The sequence below is a fragment of the Cibotium barometz genome, chromosome 50 (genome assembly GCF_041138505.1).
Source record: "Cibotium barometz isolate CiBa-2024 chromosome 50, ASM4113850v1, whole genome shotgun sequence".
In the NCBI taxonomy this organism is placed as follows: domain Eukaryota; kingdom Viridiplantae; phylum Streptophyta; class Polypodiopsida; order Cyatheales; family Cibotiaceae; genus Cibotium; species Cibotium barometz.
Genome location: NC_141095.1, coordinates 22,804,976 through 22,824,980, shown reverse-complemented (window position 1 = coordinate 22,824,980; position 20,005 = coordinate 22,804,976).

The following is a 20,005-nucleotide window of genomic DNA, read 5'->3' as shown; positions in this document are numbered from 1 at the left end:
TGCCATGTCACCATGTGCGAGGTGGCATGCAAAGGTGGCAAGATGATGTGGCATTAATGATGACTAGGATGATGAGGTGGGGAGTCAACTAGGTTGACCATGTTGACATGGAGGGTGGAGGTGGCAAGCTGCTTATGTGGATCCTCTCGATGCTCACGTGGACATAAAGTGGCATGCATATATAAGGTTTGGGACTACCCAAGCCTCACACATGGAATGAAACCTAAGCTGTGAAGTTTACCAAGCCTAGATTTCCAAACCTAACTAGGATTGGTTTTAGACTTGAAAAGGGGAGAGTGGACACAATATGGGAATTTTCACTTGGGAGGATTGAAAATGGACCTTCCCATACTCAAATCAAGCCAAATTTTTTTTAATAAATTCATGGCAACAAGAGTATTGATCCCTTGAGTTTTTAAATTGAAAGATTCAATATTTAATTTTCTAGAATTAAATTACTATTGATTTAATGGGCCTCTAACAGTCATAATAAATTTTACAAAGTAAATCTACAAAAATCAAACCATTAGATTTGTAATTTTACCTTATACCCACATTATACTAATCTTTCCCAATCTAATCATTACTAGATCCATACAATTTGAGCATTTTAAATGGTAGATGTGGTGGGAGGATAAAATAGTATGTTTTTTAACAATTCTAATATCTTTTAAATAATATAGAAAATAGTAGAACACATCAAAAATTACTCGATAAATCAAGTTAAGCTTTATGTTATTTGTATTTGTGATATGCAAAGTGGGAATATCATATGAGTAATAATGTAAAAGTTATAGGCAATTTACTCACATTCACTATACCTGTCTAAACCTAGGACAGGGTCTGTATACAAACTTGGTTCCCAAAGAAAAGGGGATTTGAAATTATTGGATATTCGATCAGATTATAGTTTTAGGTGCCCAACTTTGCATATGATGTTTCATTAGAAGACCTTGAAGTGAAACTCCTTGGCTAACTATGAGAGATTAGCTATTCTTCTTGAAAAAATGCCTGTTTTTCAGCTAAAGCCAAGGGCGCCCACGACATGAAACTAGATAACCTCATCTTGCAACCACCCGGTTAATCTTAATTAAAAATCTTTTCTCAGCCTCATACTTGTGCATCTTGCGAAATTCCCCCAGTTTGCGAGATGAGGGCATCTCGCATTTTTCAAGTGGGAGAGAATGTAAGATTCCCAGCCTCTCAAAATGTCCAGCATCTTCCCCTGTAATCAATCCCTCTTCAGAAATATAAAAGACTTGTTTCTAACTGTTTTAACTTAGAGAGAGAATATTCAGATTTTTAATATTTTTGGATAGAAAATTATCTCATCTTATTAAAATAAGTTTCCCTGAAACAAAAATTCAAAAAGAACTTTCCAATGTGCAATTGGAATTAATTGGAAATGGGCATAAAGGACCTTAGCCTAAGGGTCTAGATTTTTAGAAATTTTTGGATTATGGTCCAATTAAGGTTCCTATGGGCCAATAACATCAATCCATGTGTAGGGAGGAGATAAATCCAATTTGTAAAAGAAGATACCCAAAAATGAGTAAATGCTCACATAAGATGAAGAGTTGAAAATGTACAAGGTTTATTAGTAAAAAACTATGAGCAATATTAAAAATATGAGATATTTTGGGTATCCAAAAATGAGTAAATGCTCACATAAGATGAAGAGTTGAAGATGTATATGCATAGATGTGAATGTGGATGTAGATGTGGATGTATAGATGTGAATGGGAATGTGGATGTGGATGTGGATGTAGATGTGGATGTATAGATGTGAATGTGGAATGTGGATGTAGATGTGGATGTATAGATGTGAATGGGAATGTGGATGTGGATGTATGTGAATATGGATGTAGATGTGGATGTATAGATGTGAATGTAGAATGTGGATGTGGATGTGGATGTATAGATGTGAATGGGAATGTGGATATGGATGTATGTATGTATGTGGATGTGGATGTATGAATGAGGACGTGATAGTGGATGTATGCATGTGGATGTGGATGTATGGATGTGGATATGGATGTGTATGTATGAATGTGGATATGGGATGTGGATGTATAAATGAGGATGTGAAAATGGAGGTAAGCATGTAAATGTGGATGTATGGATGTGAATGTGGATGTATGGATGTGGATATGGATGTGTATGTATGAATGTGGATATGGGATGTGGATGTATAAATGAGGATGTGAAAATGGATGTATGCATGTAGATGTGGATATATGGATGTGAATGTGAATGTGTATGTGAATTAATGTGTCGTCGATATGAGGAAATGGATGAGAATGAGTACACACTGAATGGAATGTGGAATAAGTAATGTGGATTAAGGAGGGATAATGTGGAAAGACGAGAGTTCGATTTAGAAACTCTATTTTGTGACTGTTTGTAAATGACTGTTTTATGTCAAGAATGCTGGGAAAGCATTTTGACCGTCTGGTGGATGAAGGTCATGAAGACCTAACTGTTAAAGTTGCAACTGCTGACGGAGAGTCAATGGAGGACGTCTCGCATAGCAAGGTCGACCGAGGTCTTGACCAGCCTCGGTTCGATTTAAATGGTGAGCTTCCGGTACGGTGGATGAGGGACCAAGGAAGCGGCCTATGAGTGAAGCGCTAGGTCACCTGCGAAGGATCCTAGAGGGTGCTGACCATACGGTGCTCGGGCTCTGGGTTGCCAAAGATACCCACACATGCATCGTGGAAGATATTGGAACAAGGAATAAGAGTTGTTTTCTGAAACCGGGCATGGATCTGGTTGATTGACCTTACTGGTCCTCAACGGATGAGTCCATGGCTCTTTTATATGGATCTGTGGGTTGATCTTGCTGATCTTCCACGGAGATTCCATTCTATTATATGAATATATTACCGGTTACTATGAGCTAGGAACTATGGAAAAGGCCCCTAAGAGAACAGGTGGTGAGCGTTCTGGTTGCCAATGATGCTATAAGTATACCGATGAATGAATGACTGGAAATAAGGATTCAACCAGAGACTTTGAGGATTGTCATCAATGACATAATGGTTTCATTAAAGGATTGTTTTAAAGTTAGCTGATGTTAAGAAAAAGGCAATTTCATATTGGGTGTGTAAGTGGTGTGGTTAATTTTATGTTTGCATGAATTTCCGGCTAGGGGGCCTTGGAACTCTTTTCCTTGGTACCCGAGACAAAACCTAACCAAATTCCAAATTGGATCCCATCACTACAGTGGTTGGGCGGTTGGCTAACCCATGGGATCGGATGGGGTTAGGCTGGACTGATGGATCCGTAAATTGAGACTCAACTTTTGTTATTACGATAGATAAAGCAAATACCGGACAGTAATTGTTCTATGGATAGGAATCAACGGTTGTGCATCTTGAATGGGGAAAAAAGCGTTGATCCCAATGATCCAAGTGCAAGTTTCTTCCTTGATCTGATCAAGTATCTCGAAGATGCAATTGGATCAGCTTGATCAGAAATGATCTTGACTACATTAGAGTAAAAAGTTTTCCTGGTGGAATCACCCGTGCTTTCCGATAAAGGAAGTTTTTTTCGGGTTCAATTTTGGAACAACCAACGGATTAGTCTCTTATCCGGATATCCGTGGGTGAGGCCCCGTATGTGGGACCCCTGTCCCGTGCGAGAAGTGCTACTTTCGCTACCAGTATCCTGAATCTGTTGCTCGGTGGGAACAGGGATCTTACAACACCACATTTACTTGAGGCCGGATGCAATACCCTCCAGGCGCAGTAGCATTATCGCATAAACCCACATGTAGCCAGGCAGGTCAAGGAAGAGGACCGCTTGCTGAGGGTGGGATTCATAGCACCTATTGAAAACCTGGACTAGATTTCTCCTATAGTCATTGTCCCGAAGAAGAAGAATAAGAAATTATGCATGTGTGTGTATTACAGAAAGCTTAATGCGGCCACAGTCCCAGACCCTTTTCCCTTGTCCTACATGGATTCCATTCTGGATGATGTAGCAGGGCATGAAATGTACTCGTTTCTTGATGGATTTAGCTACAATCAAATAATCCGGATGGCACCAGAGGATCGAGCCAAAACTTCATTCATCACCGCATGGGGGGTGTTTGTGTGCACAGTCATTTGGTTTGGTTTGTGCAATGCACCTTCCACCTTCCAGCGCAACATGTATGAAATCTTTGGGCCCTTTCTCACACTGATTTCATGCGCATTTTTTTGGATGATCTCAGTGTCTTTGGCACTAGTGTGCTGCATTTGGGACACTTTGCGGGGCTCTGTTTTCAGCACTGCCAGGAGGTGTCCTTTAGTCTTAATCCGCTCAAGTGTGTTTTTGCGGTGCAAAGTGGCGAATTGCTGGGTCACATAATTTCCCAAGATGGCATTGCGGTCGATCCAGACAAAGTGGTGACTATTATGCAAGCACCTGCACCTGTGGATCCTAAAGGTTGTATGCGATTTCTGGGCCAAATTTGGTGGCATGGTCGCCATTTGTGGTTTTTGGCACATTTGGAAATTCCTTTAAATGCAGCCACTCATTCCGACCGCAAGGATTTCTGATGGACTGAAGACTGTGATTTGGCTTACCGCCGGCTCAAGATTCAACTTTCTCAAGCACCAGTGATGATTCCTCTTGATTAGGGGGTGGATTTTCATGTTTTTGTGGATGCTTCGGATGTGGCAATCGGCAGTGTTTTGATGCAGGAGCACACTGCGGGATGGTTTCACCCAATTTATTATGCCAGTTTTTGGTTGTCTCTGCTGAAAAGAATTATTCCATTACAAAGCGAGAAGGCCTTGGAATGGTGTACTCTGTGCGGAAGTTCCGACACTATCTTTTGGGCTGACAATTTTTCTTCCATGTGGATCATTCTGCTCTTCTTTATTTGGTGCGCCAACAAAATTTAAAAGGCAGATTGGCTCGATGGGTTCTATTATTATAGGAATTTGATTTTGAAGTCATCCACCCATCGGCCTGGTGCTCAGCATGTGGTGGTGGGGGGTAGATTACCTTTCTTGATTGGATTCCAGGGAGCCAGCAGTCAGCATGGATGATGAATTTCCAGATGCTTCACTGTTTATGATTCAGCCAAATGCGGAGGGGGTACAGTTTGAAGAGGAAGGAGCAACTCTCCCGAGCATCCCATGGACCTCGTATGAAGAAATGTTTTCTTTTATCTCTAGTGGTGAGATGCCTGCTAATTTAAACAGGGACCAACTGGCGGTGCCTTGCTTTGAGGAGCCACTCATTTTTTGAAGTCTGTGTGGGGGAACTTTATTATCGCAATGTTGCAGACGCACTATTGCAATGCATCCTACCCCATGAGCAAGAGTCAGTGTTGTGGGAAGCCCATTGCCGAGTTACTGGTGGGCATTTCTCAAGAAAAATCACCGCGAAGAAGGTCTTACAAAGTGGATTATGGTGGCCGTTTGTTCATGCATATGCACAGCAGTTTGTGAGGCAATGCGATGTTTGTCAGCGCATGGGACAACCCAGATTGAATGCCTCTCCATCAGATTCTTCCTTTGGAACCATTTCAGAAATGGGGTCTCAATTTTATAGGCCCAATCAAACCCACAGCAGCTCTAACCCCAGGAACAGGTATATTCTTACTGCCACCATGGGACTACTGTACGAAGTGGGTAGAAGCCTGGGCTTTGCAGGATAATACTACTCTCTTTGTGGCAAAGTGTCTCTTTAAGGATGTTTTTACCAGGTTTGGCTATCCAGTGGAGTTGGTCAGTGATTGAGGCGGTCATTTTATTAATAAAGTCATCAAATGAATGACGAGGTTTTACTTTGTGCTACATCACAAATCATCTCCGTATTACCCTCAGGCCAATGGGCAGGCAGAATCTTCCAATAAGCAGATAATTTGATTTTGACTAAAGTGGTCAGTCTTCATTGGACAAATTGGGATGTGAAGCTGCCAACGGCACTTTGGGCTTACCGCACAGCGTTTAAAGTGGCAAATGGGTTGACACCATTCAAACTTGCTTTTGGCATGGAGGCCATCACACCGGTCAAATTTGTGGTTCCCAGTTTGTGCCTTGCGGTTTTACGGACAGGTTGCTGCCAGAGGATTCATTGGCATACAGACTAGAGGTCATCCACGAATTAGATGAAGAGAGGATGAAAAGCTTTTATTGGGCACACAAAGTTCAAAGTCGCAGAAAGTGGCAAGAGGATCGGCATTTGAAGAATAAATTTTTTCAAAGAGGGCAATTAGTGCTAGTGTTTTCTTCGCGCATGTTCAAGAAACCCGCAAAACTAAAGGTGCGGTGGACCGGGCCGTTTTGGGTGTATGCTTCTTGCGGTCCCACTTCTTATTTCCTCGCAAATCTTCATTGGGGAAGTCCTTTCTTCTCTGGTCAATGGGTTTTGGATGCATCATTATTTTCCGACAGTTCCTCTTCAATGCCCTTTTTCGGTTTTTGAGGAGCCTATACACTTTCTTTCAGTGATTCCACATCAAGGGCAGATTTTGTCAATTCATTTTTCTTGTTTTTTTCCCAGGTGTCATACCTTCATGCATCGAAAAGTGGTCGTTGTTTTGCATGCAAAAAATCCCTCCTTTTTGTGGCAAGGCATTCTATTTTTGCTCTTATCTTTCTACTTGCCTTCTGCTTTTCTTCCTCATGCTCTTTTCTTCTGTAGCAGCCATGACTCCTTTATAGGGACTAAGGTTATGTAGAAAGGGAAGAGAAGGGTGTGAGTGTGAATGGACTTAAGGTCCACTTGCTCACCTATTTAAAGGTGGAGCTATGAGGCATTTTTGTATTGAGCAAGGCCTAGTTGTATTCATAAACAACTTAATAAGCAAGAGTTTGTTCTTGTATTTTGTGAGTCTCTCATCTCCACACACTTGATCTAGCATGAGCACCACATTTTCTTAACATGGTATCAGAGCTTGGTTGATTAGAACCCCTTGTGGTGTAGATTAGGTCAACTTTTCCTCATTTTTCCCTTATCTTCTACTTGTGGAGCTCAACCCCTTGGTAGTGGAGGAGCTCTACCAGCTTGTAGAGGCCTCATCTTGAGGAGATTTCTTCATGGAAGATGGAGAAAAGGTCTGGGCGCATCAGTTCATACGGCAAATTGACTGAATCATCGCTTCCACGCGGCGGCATTGCCCACTGATGAAGAACGGCGTCAGTTTTCTGTGCAGCGCTGGCCGTATAGCCATACGCCGGCTGTAGGCCATCATTAGTCAATGTGCTTGAGGGCTTTGGTAGTCCACTCAATGAGGACTCCACAGCTCAAATCTTAGCTCATTTGATGCACTGAATCTCCTGCTAGAGTCAAAAAACTAGTCGCCTCTCTCCTTCTCCTTCAAGCTTTCCATTAAAGCTTCAACTTGGTGTTTTTTCTTGCTCAAATCATCTCCTCCCTTGCTCTAATCACTCAAGTGGTGTTGTGAATGTTTGTTGCTGAGATTCCTCTTGATTGTGAAGAGTGGCCATCCACATGAGGTATCCATAAACCTCATTCCCATCAAGCTTCATCAACATCAACTTTCAAGCTTTCAAAGTGTTCAAAGTGTGCTTTTAAGCACTATGTTGTTTAACACTAATTAAGATGTTAACCCAACAAAGAGAGGTTATTATAAAGTGTTCTTAAACACTAATAGTGTTATTAAACACTAATGGTGAACTAATCACCAAAAATAAGTATCATTTGATACTAAAAATGTGTTTTTAAGCACTAATTATGTTTTCTACACACTAATGGTGATCTTAATCACCAACCAAAGTGTTGCTTAACACTAAGGTGGCCTTAACCATCAAAGGAGGAGGTCTTTTACACTAAGGAGGCTCTTCTTCATCAACATTGGAGGCCGAGCACACACCATAAGTGCCACATTACAAGTCTTCATCGTCAACCCGTTTCTTCCAGAGAAATTGTGCAACCATGAACCATTGTCTTCATCCCATAAGCCAAGAGGTTGAAGATTTCTGGTTTTTCATCATAAAACTCATTATTTTGAGTGTTTTTAAAGTTGGGCACATGTACATTAAGTGCTCATTTTCAATGTTTATGTGTATTACCCTTGAGGCTCTTCTTTGTAAGAGGCATAGGCATGTCATAAGCCATATACTCTCATTTTCCAAGCCCAAGGCATGCTATTCCACTGCATATTCAACATTTTCATTGTTTAAGATGAGTTGTTTACTCACTCTCATTAAGCTTGTATCTTCAAACCCTAATGGGTATTATGCACAAAAGTTGTTGTAATTGTGGAGTAGACACTGCCCTTGACCAATCCATAAGGCAAGTGGTAAGACCCTCCCTTTCCCTTTCCCATATCAATCTACCTCATAACCATTACTCTAAGAAGGGAGGCCCTCATTGCCCATGGAGGAGGTATGGTATTAATCAATAAGCAAACCACTTAAGCAAGGGTGGCAGCCTTGTTTTGATCATTGTGTGAGAATGGTCAAGGTGGAAAACATGTGGAAGCAATGGCATGTATGTCTAAAGCATGTCAACTACAAGAGGCCAAGCAAGCACAAAGAGTGGGGTGCACCATCATTGAGGTGTACATCTTCATCGACAACAAATAAAGACTTAGATGGCATCATTGTATTAGCCTCTAAGTCTCTAGGAACATACTTGTAAATCCTAGATAATCACACCTATATTCCAAACCTTGTACGCCTAATGTTATAAAGGCATCCTATGTCCAATACCACCTATTCCATTCTTTCATAGTTGGTATTGAGGGGGGGTATTAAGGGACTAACGTTGTGTAGAAAGGGAAGAGAAGGGTGTCACTGTGAATGGACTTAAGGTCCACTTGCTCACCTATTTAAAGGTGGAGCTATGAGGCATTTTTGTATTGAGCAAGGCCTAGATGTATTCATAAACAACTTAATGAGCAAGAGTTTGTTCTTGTATTTTGTGAGCTCTTTTCCTCCACACACTTGATCTAGCATCAGCACCACGTTTTCTCAACATGCTTCTCTTGCAAAGTTCTTGCCGGTCACGTCGATCGTTCATCTCGAGCGGCTGGCTATTGATGCATGGCTCACTGCTGATAAGCGCATCCGCGTTTACTCTAACTTCCATTGGGAGCGTGTGCAGGTACACCCACAGTCTTTGCACTTGCTACAACAATTAGCTGTTGGCAATATGGTGGCTATACAGGATGCACAGCGGTGGAGCTCACAGTGGAATACATCAACAAAAGCTGCACTTGCTCACAGACGCGAAGCTATTGCTGCTGCTAGCAAAATGGTGGCAGTTCTCGCAACCGAGATGGAGGCAGAGTTTGGTCCCAAAATCAGTGGGGGGAGTATAAACTTTCAGGATGCACTGATTTGGCAGCAAAAGAGTGCTACAGATGGTTTTTAGAAGCCATTTGGCTATAGGCAAAGACTTATACAATGTCAGTAAAGGTGAAGCAGCTGATCAAAACTTCTGAGTTTGGAGCTGTTTCTTGGGCTCATATTCTAAAGGACCAAATTTGATTTGAGGCTCAGCGGGTATGTTCTCAGGTGCACAAAGGGCAGGTAGTACACTTTAAGGTGGGTCAGATACTGCAGATCCTGTTCCCTTCGCCCGCTAATTTTTTGGTTTCTCTTCGGCCTGCCTGTCATTTTTCGGCTCCATTCTCTACTAGTGCTTCCGTAAAACAGTCATCGTTTCTGATGGAGTACCGGTTGCCAGTAGTAGTTCTAGAGACCAAAAGCGCTCGCATGCAGAAGTGACCAGTGATACTGAACGGGGTGATGGCACTGTTTCTATTGATGTGGCTATGCCTGTGGGTACCCCTGTATGCCCTTCGGTCGTAATGTCACCATAGGGGGTTTTTTCTCTACACCGATGGCGCCAATAGATTCACGAGCGGTCACACTGGTGAGCACGGCACTGGTCATTGTGCCAACAAGCACTACTCTTCCAGTACTGACACTTGCGGGAATTGAACAGCTCACAGTGCCTGCGGTTTCAGTTTTCGGGGTGGGGACTACAGTCTTGACTGATGTGGTAGTTACCACAGTTCTTTCTTTTCCTTGGGAAACCCCGCAGTTGAGGTCCAACCAGTGCACTTGGAAAGTGTTGTGCGGTTACTTCAGCATACCGCAAACTTCTGTCGCAATGTTCCTCAAGCTAGCGCCCAAGCTACTTGCATAACAACTCTTGAAGCATAGGTGGCGTGGCTTCAATCCCAAAATGATAATTTATTGCATGAAGCTAATAGGATTCCTGGTCTTTAGAATAGAATTTCTATGCTGGAGAAGTGGTTGCAGGAGGCTAAACGTAGAGAGGAGGCAATAAGAGACAATCATGAAGTTTTTTGTTGAGCTGTTAACGTAGAGAGGAGGCTAAACATAGAGAGGAGGCAATAAGAGACAATCATGAAGTTTTTTGCAGAGCTGTTTTAATGATGAACTCGCCAGACACCGCACTAATGAGGCCTTAGCTAATTACTTACAGCAACATCCTAAGATCAATATGGAAGATTTAAAATCCTTAGCTTTAACGCTTAGTTTTGAAGTAGCTCATCAGTGGGAAGAACAAATTGCTCTGTGGAAGGCTAGTGTCTCCCAACAATAGCCATCTCAAGTTTCTAACGTATGTACTACTTCTGTGCCCATTGCACAGAATGATAGGGGTAAGGCTCCTATGGAAGAGGGTTCTACTTTGCAGTGCGTTCTTTTGGCTGCTGCTTGGTCGGATGCAGATATTGCCAAGCTGGTCCGAGAATGTGACGACGCAGTTTGTGCTTTGGCAGAGCAAACTACTAAGAGGCGCAGAGCTTCCTCAATGGTGAATAGGCAGAAGGAACAAATTCAGCGCCTATGTTTGTGGCTAGAGTAGATGGGACATTCATTTTCCCTAGCATTACCCCCTCAACCACCGTATTGGACTGAAGCTGATTCCTATCTTAGCCGGTATTATGAGTCACATGTACCTTTTGCTCAGCTTCAAGCCCCTCTTACTAAAAGGGTCATTCTCCGGGAAGGAACGTACACCTGAAGAACGGAGGGCCGGCCGGAATGAATATGTGCAACAATGGATTCCTCGCACGCAGTGAACTGTAACAAGGCTAGTAGTAACATAAAGATACATGGATCTGGTGTGGGAAATTGATGAATTACATAGAGCCAGAGTTCCACAGTCTACGGGAGATCCTACTGTAGTTGCTGTGGAGGATGCAGCAGAACACGTGGAAACTTTGGATTCAAATGATGAAGCTTCAGAGGGATGCAGATGCGGTTGATGGATAAGGCACTTGACTAGGTGTACTCATTGGCTTACACCCTGTCATCCCATATTTTGCCAACATATCCAATGCATGTTGGCGTTGCACTAACCATGTCCCTGCATGGTCTTTAATCACTTCCCAAGAAAATATCTCAATTCACCCAGGTCTTTCATATCAAACTGCCCACTCAATGCCTTCTTGACATGCATAACATTTGTAGCATGATCTCCTGTGACAATCAAGTCATCCACATAGATGACAAGTAAGGCAATCCCATGATCTGTTTTCTTCACATAAAGTGAAGAATCTGCTGAAGAAACCTGAAATCCAAGGAAGATAAGATATCGGCTTATCTTATCACTCCCAGCACGAGGTGCTTGCTTCAAACCATATAATGCTTTCTTTAACCTGCATACATGAGTGGGGTACCTTGGGTGTACATATCCTTCTGGCTGTGCCATATAAACTTCCTCTTGTAAATCACCATTTAGAAATGCATTTTTCACATCCATTTGATGCATTTCCCAACCATTTGCTGCAGCCATAGCAATGACTGCTCTCACTGTTCCCATCTTTGCAACTAGACTAAATGTTTCATCATAGTCCAAGCCTTGGGTTTGTGCATAACCCTTAGCTACCAACCGCATTTTATGGTGCTCAATGAAACCATCTGATTTGCATTTCACCTTATAAACCTATTTGCAACCAATGACATTTTTGCCTTGTGGGGTAAGGTAACCAAATCCCAAGTTTCATTATGAACCAATGCGTCCATCTCAACATGCATTGCCTTCTCCCATACATGCTTCCCAATAGCTTATGTATAGCATGTAGGTTCCACATGCTTCACCAAAGAGGTCATATATGCGTAATGCATAGCAAAGCCATGATATGTGAACCTGTCAACTGGATACCTTACCCTTTTGGATCTCCACAATGCATGTGGATCACTCTGAACACCTGTCACTCTAGCATGTGGAGGCACATATCTATCCTGTGCCTTGCACCTAGTGTACGTAAAATTGGTACATGCCAAGTTCTTCATCCAAACTTTCTGAACTTGATGACTCATAACCTGTAATGCCAATTCCTTCAACCTTCTTTTTCCCTTTATCCACAGCACTACTCCCAGTGCTCACACTCTCATGTCTCAAGCGTCCTAACCATGGATGTATAGTGCTACTCTCAGACTCTACTGGGACCGAGACATAGAAATAGAACTTGCTTATGGCAAGTTCACATACACATCAGCATCAACGAAATCAATGACACCCTCATCCTTTGCCTTGTACCAACTAGCGAGTGCATCAAACACCACATCTCGTGAGATAACCACTTGCCTAGTATGCGGATTGTAACATTTATATGCCTTGCGATCCCGTGCATACCTAACAAAAATGCATTTTTCTACCTTAGGATCCAACTTCTTCCTTCTCTCATCTGGCACATGCACATAAGCTATGCTACCAAACACTTTGAGGTGTCCAATGTTTGGCCTAAAACCTGTAAGACGTATCTCTGGCTTACTTCCATGTATGGCTACTGTGGGTGTCTTATTAAGTACATACACCACTGTGGCACACGCTTAAACTGCCCAATAATAATCTGGCATGCTCTTTTCATTGAGCATTACCCTAGTCACATCACCAATGACTCTATTTTTCCCAGCAACACCATTTTGCTAAGGTGTGTACCACAAGTTAACTACCTTCTTATGCCATGCTTTCTCAAGAAATTTTCAAAAGCATGTGAGGTCACCTCCATCTATCCTCAAACATTTTATCCAAGAGCCATATTGCTTCTTTGCAAAAGCTTTGAAGTCCATAAACTTTCCCAACACTTCACTTTTTTCTCTGAGAAAGTAAATCCAAGTCATTCTATTGAAATCATCAATGAATGTCACATAATACAAGCTGCCTTTAATGGAATGGTTTTGAGCACGACCTAATACATCACTATGAACTATTTCAAGTGGCTTGTTACTCATGTTTCCTTCTTTAGGAAATTGCAACCTTGCTTGCTTTCCAAATTGGCAAGCATCACAGATATGCATATTCCCATTATACTTGAATCTAGGCAGCCCACCAACAATGCCTCTTGTGTGCTTGTCCTTTAACCTTTGTATGTTCACATGTCCAATCCTTTTATGCCACATGTCAATGTCTTGTACCACATTTGGGCTTTTAGAGAACATGGCTAATTTCAACTCAGGGATCCCAGCATCCAACTTTAATAACATGCCTTCTTTCTTGCCTTTGGCAATGACTCTACATCCATTTTTGAAATCCTCAATGAAGCAACCATGCTCGTTGAAACGAACCTATAAACCTTGTTCAACCATTTGACCCAAACTTTTTGTAATAGAAGGCACATACAAGACATCTGCCCCATAGACTTTGTTTCACCATTGTGCATCACCAATGATACACTTCCAACATGAGTGATAGCATGCTGGGAATCATCACACCTGTCTCCACATAACCTTTCACATCCATTGGCTTCATATGTTCAAACCATTCGCCATGATAAGTCATATGGTTTGATGCTCCAGAGTCCATATACCAAGTGTCATCACTATCACCATTTGTCATCATAGATCCCACGACATGTTTCATGGGGACAAACAAGTGATTTGTGCTGCCAATGACTGCTTGATGCAAAATTTCAACCATTTGCATAATTTCCACCATGTTGTGCATAATTTCCACCATGTTGTGCTCTACCTCCTCTCAAATCATTTTGTTTGCAGCCATAACAATCACGTGCCATATGACCAAGCTTTCCACAGTAATGGCATTCCACATTTTGCATAGATGCTTGTTGGCCTTGCCAACATCCTCTTCCATGAGGATTACCTCTGCCTCTCTAAGGTGTATATCCACCACGACCACCTCTAGCACCATATGTAGGCTAAAAATTCTATTGTGGTGACCTATCTTGCCATCCACAATCATTACCACAACCTCATGAGATGAAAATCTCTCCCTCTTGCCTCTAAATCCCCTTTGTGAATAGAAAGCTTGATTCCTGCCATTATCATTATCGCTAGTAGATGCATCATGAAAAGAGTCATTGAGTTTGATTTCCTCAACAAGCAAGAGTGAAACCAACTCATCAAAATCTGGCAAACCTGCACTCCAAACAGAGGTAGATGTATCAAAATATTTGTACTTCTTGCCAAGACCACGTAAGACAATGTCTACCAAATCATCATCAGGCATGGGGGCATTGATAGTTGCCAATGCATCTGCATACTTCTTTATCTCTTGTACATAATCATGAATACTCCTTCCTTTCCGCTTCTTCACATTATGAATCTGTTGTCTCAACTAAGACTTACGAGCACTAGTATCTGTATCAACAAACAGCTTTACCAACATATCCCATGCATCCTTGGGATTCTCAGCATCATGTATATGTATGAGTATAGCATCCAAGATACATATAGAAAAGTAATGCAAAACTTTGTATGCTCTCTCTGACCATTGCTTATGAGCTACAACTTCTTGTTGTGTAGGTTGTCAGGGTATTTCCGCTCTAGCTCCGCACCTATAACAAGGTTTCAAAATCCTTTTCCTTTCAGAAAGCTTTTAATCCTGTACTTCCATGCCTGGAAGTTCTTTTTATCCAACTTCTCACCCACAATCTATACTGGGTTGTCTGACATATTTGCTCAATGCAAATGCACCTTTTACACATGTCCAATTCTCTAAATGAGCTTTCCTCAACTCAACCACACTCTAATAAGTGTTCCAGATACTCCAAAGTACTCAACCAACTTCACTGTTGATGTAGACAATCACTCTGATTGCATTCAAATTGAACTGGCATACTCAGTCCAAAATACCCTATTTTGGTGCACTTTCCAAGGCTTTAAATTATAATGTAGCGGTTCAATCAAGTGTGGATAACTTGCATTGACACCTAAACAAGCTCAATGTTGCATACCAAGGTGCATACATACCAAAAATATCAAATCCCCTTCCTTGTTTTGAGAAAAACCAGTAGGAAAAGTGCTCTAATTTCTTCAATTCTTGTCCAAATTGAGAGACCAGGCATTCATTTGCTTAGCAATAATGTCTACTAACTCCATGTAAAAGGAATTAGTCCAATTGTAAAAGTTGAGAGAGTAATTAGCCAATCAATGACCCTAAGTTTCACTAATCATTGTATACAACCTGTTTAATCTGCTCATAATTAGCTCCAAAATGCATAATTTCTCCAACCAACCACATAGAAACCTTCTCATCTCTGTGTATCACAAAATTTCTAAGCAAATTTTGAAGTTAATCAATCACCAAGCTTGAATTTGACCTTCACTTTGCAAGACTTCTAACAAACTCCCATGTTTCTGGCCTTCAGGCTGCACCACCTGTTATAGAGGAGAATTGGTGAGTTTGTTATGGCTATTGAATGCATATGTAGGTTCCCAACACTCCTAGGCATGTACACAATCCACCAATGTGTTGGTTTTTGCAAAAGACCGGCTTCAATTGCATCCAAAAATGGACCTCTCTTCTCTATTTTTGTGAGGGCTTCAAAACAGTAAATTTTCAATCACTCCAATGCATCAAACTTGCTCCAAATTCATTGTAGGGCTTGCACATGAGTTGCCAATACATTCCCATTTTCCAGATACATGATTCTTTGTTAGATTTGCAACCATTTGCCTCATACATTCACCACACTCAAGCTTCAATGGAGAGCTTGCAAAACAAAATTTTTTCCTTTGCTTTGGGCAACTCAAATCTGATGTTGTTTGTGTTTTTCCACCTATAATTCGCTCAAGGATGTTTAGTATTCCTTACCCGGTAGGCCAAGCTCTCTGATTTGGTGAAAATCGGTGTGCTCCAAGCTTCATAGCTCCAATGGCAAGCTTCACAGCTTTTCTTCACAGCTTCTTCTCCCTCTTCTCTCACTCACTCATAAGCCCTAATAGAGAACACCAGGCTCTAATATCATGATGAAAAAGAGGTAGAGGGAGAGGAGACACACACACAAGAGCAAACCCTAATGTATTAAGAAAACCCTAACCATAGAGGGAAGCCATGTCCCTTCTCACACAATGCATAAAGCCATAATCCATAAGTTGCAACACACTACATGTGTTGTGTCCACACACTATGACCAGTTGGACGACGCGGTCATTTATGTCACACATGTTACTACCTAACATGCCAGCACATAGTGTAACTAAGCAAACCCTAACCACCATAGAGGGAAGCCATGTCCCTTCTCACACAATGCATAAAGCCATAATCTAGAAGTTGCAACACACATGTGTTGTGTCCACACACTGCTAACCCTAGCTAATGTCCACACACTATGACCAGCTAGACGACGCGGTCATTTATGTCTCACACATGTTACTATCTAACATGCCAGCACATAGTGCAACTAGCACAAGCTAACATCGAGCTTGAATCTCAACAAGACATGGGCTCACAAATATAAGAAGAAAACATAGCAAAGCTCAAGGATTCACCACAGGCAAACCTTGGCAACAACTCTTCAAAGCATAAACTTTAGCAGCTGCAGTTGAGGATGAATTGATCTAGGTCAAGTAACTAACAGAGGTGCTGCACAAAGCTCCTAAGGAACACACCTCCTCGCTGATCGTGGTCTTTACCTGCCCCTTTAATCTGAGCCAATCAACTTCTCTCACACTACACTGGTCTTCTCCTCTATAAACTTGAAAAAAAAACTATAAGAACTCTAGCCTGCAAACTTTAATCAAAGAAAATGTCCTATAGAATACACACTCCACTGTAGTCTATGCTCTCCTATCTCTGGTGGGATCTCTAGACACACCTCCACTTGGAGAGTCCCAAAAATATTCCCCTAATTCCCCTTTTTGAACTCTTTGCCACCTCAATTCCTTCCAGAAAGTATCACTACCCGACTCGTTAGCTCGCCCATACAATTTCTTTTTTGGTTTCACGCACTTGCACTTATACTCTTGGTCACACAACAGTCATCTATTTTCTAAGGCTTCAACCATACGTCTATAGGATTATTTTAGTTCCGGGGTTTTGATAGGCACATCCATTGGATATATTCCTAGAGCACAAAAAAATCCATCATAGTTTGCAAAACCCCCCTGGTTAGAGCATTCAACCCTTGGGGGGGTCACTATATGAAAATCCTCTATATCATGTGCGTTCAAGGCCTATTTAAAAAGTCCCTTATTTGTGAATTTTTTAGTGAATATAATGTATCCTTTCCTATTCAAATCTGTAATTTTTTTTTAAAATATAATAAATAAATCCCCTCTGTAAATATATTTCTGTAAGTTTTAAATATTTAAAATGTCCTTCTGTTGAACCCACGTGATACTTACATATTTATACGAGTGACCCCCCGAGATTCAACCTTGATTCTGGCAAACCACTTATTTCAAGCACTACACCTAACTTAAGCTCCTATTGATGATATGACTGATTCTCCACGTGGATCAAACGGGTATAACACCATCCTCTAAAGCTAGCTAACTGAATTGATCCACCCACCTGGATCAAAAATCTACAAACAATCTACCAATACTCCTTTAGTCTTACCCTTATCAAATAGTTGCATCATCCATGGAAACTTACTATCCAACCTCCTTTCAACCCCTTCACTCCTATCAACTACTAGCAAGCCTTCATTCCATTCCTCAAAAAAAGGAGTCTCACCATCACAAAAAAACTCCCTAACCAGATCATCCTCAAGAACTCTATATATGGATATACCACCAGAGACATCTCCAAAAACAATATGACCCTTCTTAAGCATAAAGCCACATATCTCTTCAAAGCACTTTTCTACCTGTAAAGGAAAATCTATAGAAAAACCCTCATTATGCCCACTCTCCCCATCAATCAAACTCTGAATGTCCTACAAACATTCCTTAGGAAAATCATCACTATTCTTCACAACACGTAGGTTCTGAACATCCCCCAAATATTTTGCATCATGCAAGAGACAACTTTGATCCAATTCATCAGAGCCATCAGGTTGGATACCCATACAACCCACATTCAAGGGTTCAACAACATTAGCAACAACATCCCTGACATCATTAGAGAGCTTCCCATTCAGACCACCTCCAAGAACCTTGAGTACAGTAATCCCATTAAAATCATCTTCAAAAAAAAGGTGCTTACCCCCCAGCATAGGGCTATAGGTCTTCTCTGACCATTCTTCCTCCTGCAAATCATATTAAGCAAAGATACTATCACCATGTCCACTTATCACATCATCAGCACTCTGGATTATCTTCAAGTAATTTGCATGAGGTAGGCTATAGCCCTGTTCAATCACATCATGTGGCTGAATGTCTATATCATTCACATTCAAAGGTTCAGCAAACATAATCCAAAGAAGCACTAAAGAATGGAAGAGCATCATTAAACTCATCCTGATTACCTTCAGCATCCTTAACATCCACAGAATCCCTCATCACTTCTAGTACACACTCAGGTGTTTGCTTGACAATACCATTCCCCGCCATACCCCTTCTTGAAAACATAGGACCAGTAGCCTTCAAAACCTTGTCTGCTTCCTCCCTTGACAGTCAGCCCCAAGACTTCACACATTAGTGCATGGGTCTCCCACTTCTACTTCTAATAAACTATGGTCCAGATTTGTTTCATCATCTGATCCATCTAAAGACCCTATCACACGAGTGTCAAAGCTGATCTTCCCACTTCTCTCACTAGTAACTTCTCTCTCCTCTTTAGTGTGGGTGCTTCCAGCATACTTATAGTATGGCTACTTCAAGCATACTTATAGTACCAATCTGGCTTTGGGAAGGTTGCTGTTTTGGGCACTTGATTCTCTCTCACTTCATCCCAATAATTAATAGTCCTATTGACCTCTTGTCTTTGGATGATAGCGTGTATTCCACATGGTGCTCTCCTTGGCTTCTCACATCGAAATGCCATATGACCCCTTACTCCATAGTTAAACCATTTAACCTCGTCCATTCTATTCCCTGGCTATCTCTCTTCTGACTCCTGTTGATTTAACACCACCATGATGAGGAACTACCACCTAGCCCTACAATCCAACACAAACACCAAATGAAGGCATCGGTACACTCAGCAGATGTCCCCATATCTTCAGCTGACATAGGCAAGTACCAGAAAACTCTCCAAACTCCTCAAACAATACAACTGATAGCTCCAATCATCCTCCCAGATCAGCTCTGATCTCTTGAAGCTTTGATCTTCAATTACAAACCTTTAGCTGTCTTCAGTTGACCACCAGCTGGACCACAATCACTTCTAGCTCACACCAACTTGTCAGATTCTGACCGTATACTCGATCGAACAGCTCTCCTACTAACTCCAATCAGAAATGAATATGCGCGTGAGGATCCTCTTCTATCCTCTTGTTTCAGCTAACCTTAGAACCACAACCCTAGGACCTCCCTAGACACTTTGTTGACCCTCTACTAACAACTTGCTGACAACTCTCTGACTAAAATTGACTAAAAACTGACTCAACAATCTGACAAAGAACCGCTGATTTAGTAGCCTTAACTGTGAAACAAATTCTTCCTCTCACTTGTTCACCTACTCTGTCCAGCCCTCAGACTACTCTAAACTTAAAGAGACGTCACACTTTGAGCTCTCTTACTAACTACAACTGCATCTGATTTTAACCTAACTAACCTCTCAAAATTGACCAAACATACTCAGCTAACTCAGGTTTCCTCCCCTTGGTGTCAACTGACACTTCTAGACTCTCAGAACACTCTATCCAAATCAGGATCCATCATAATGAACACTCAACTCATAGTAGTCGTCACATAGCTGACACTGAAAC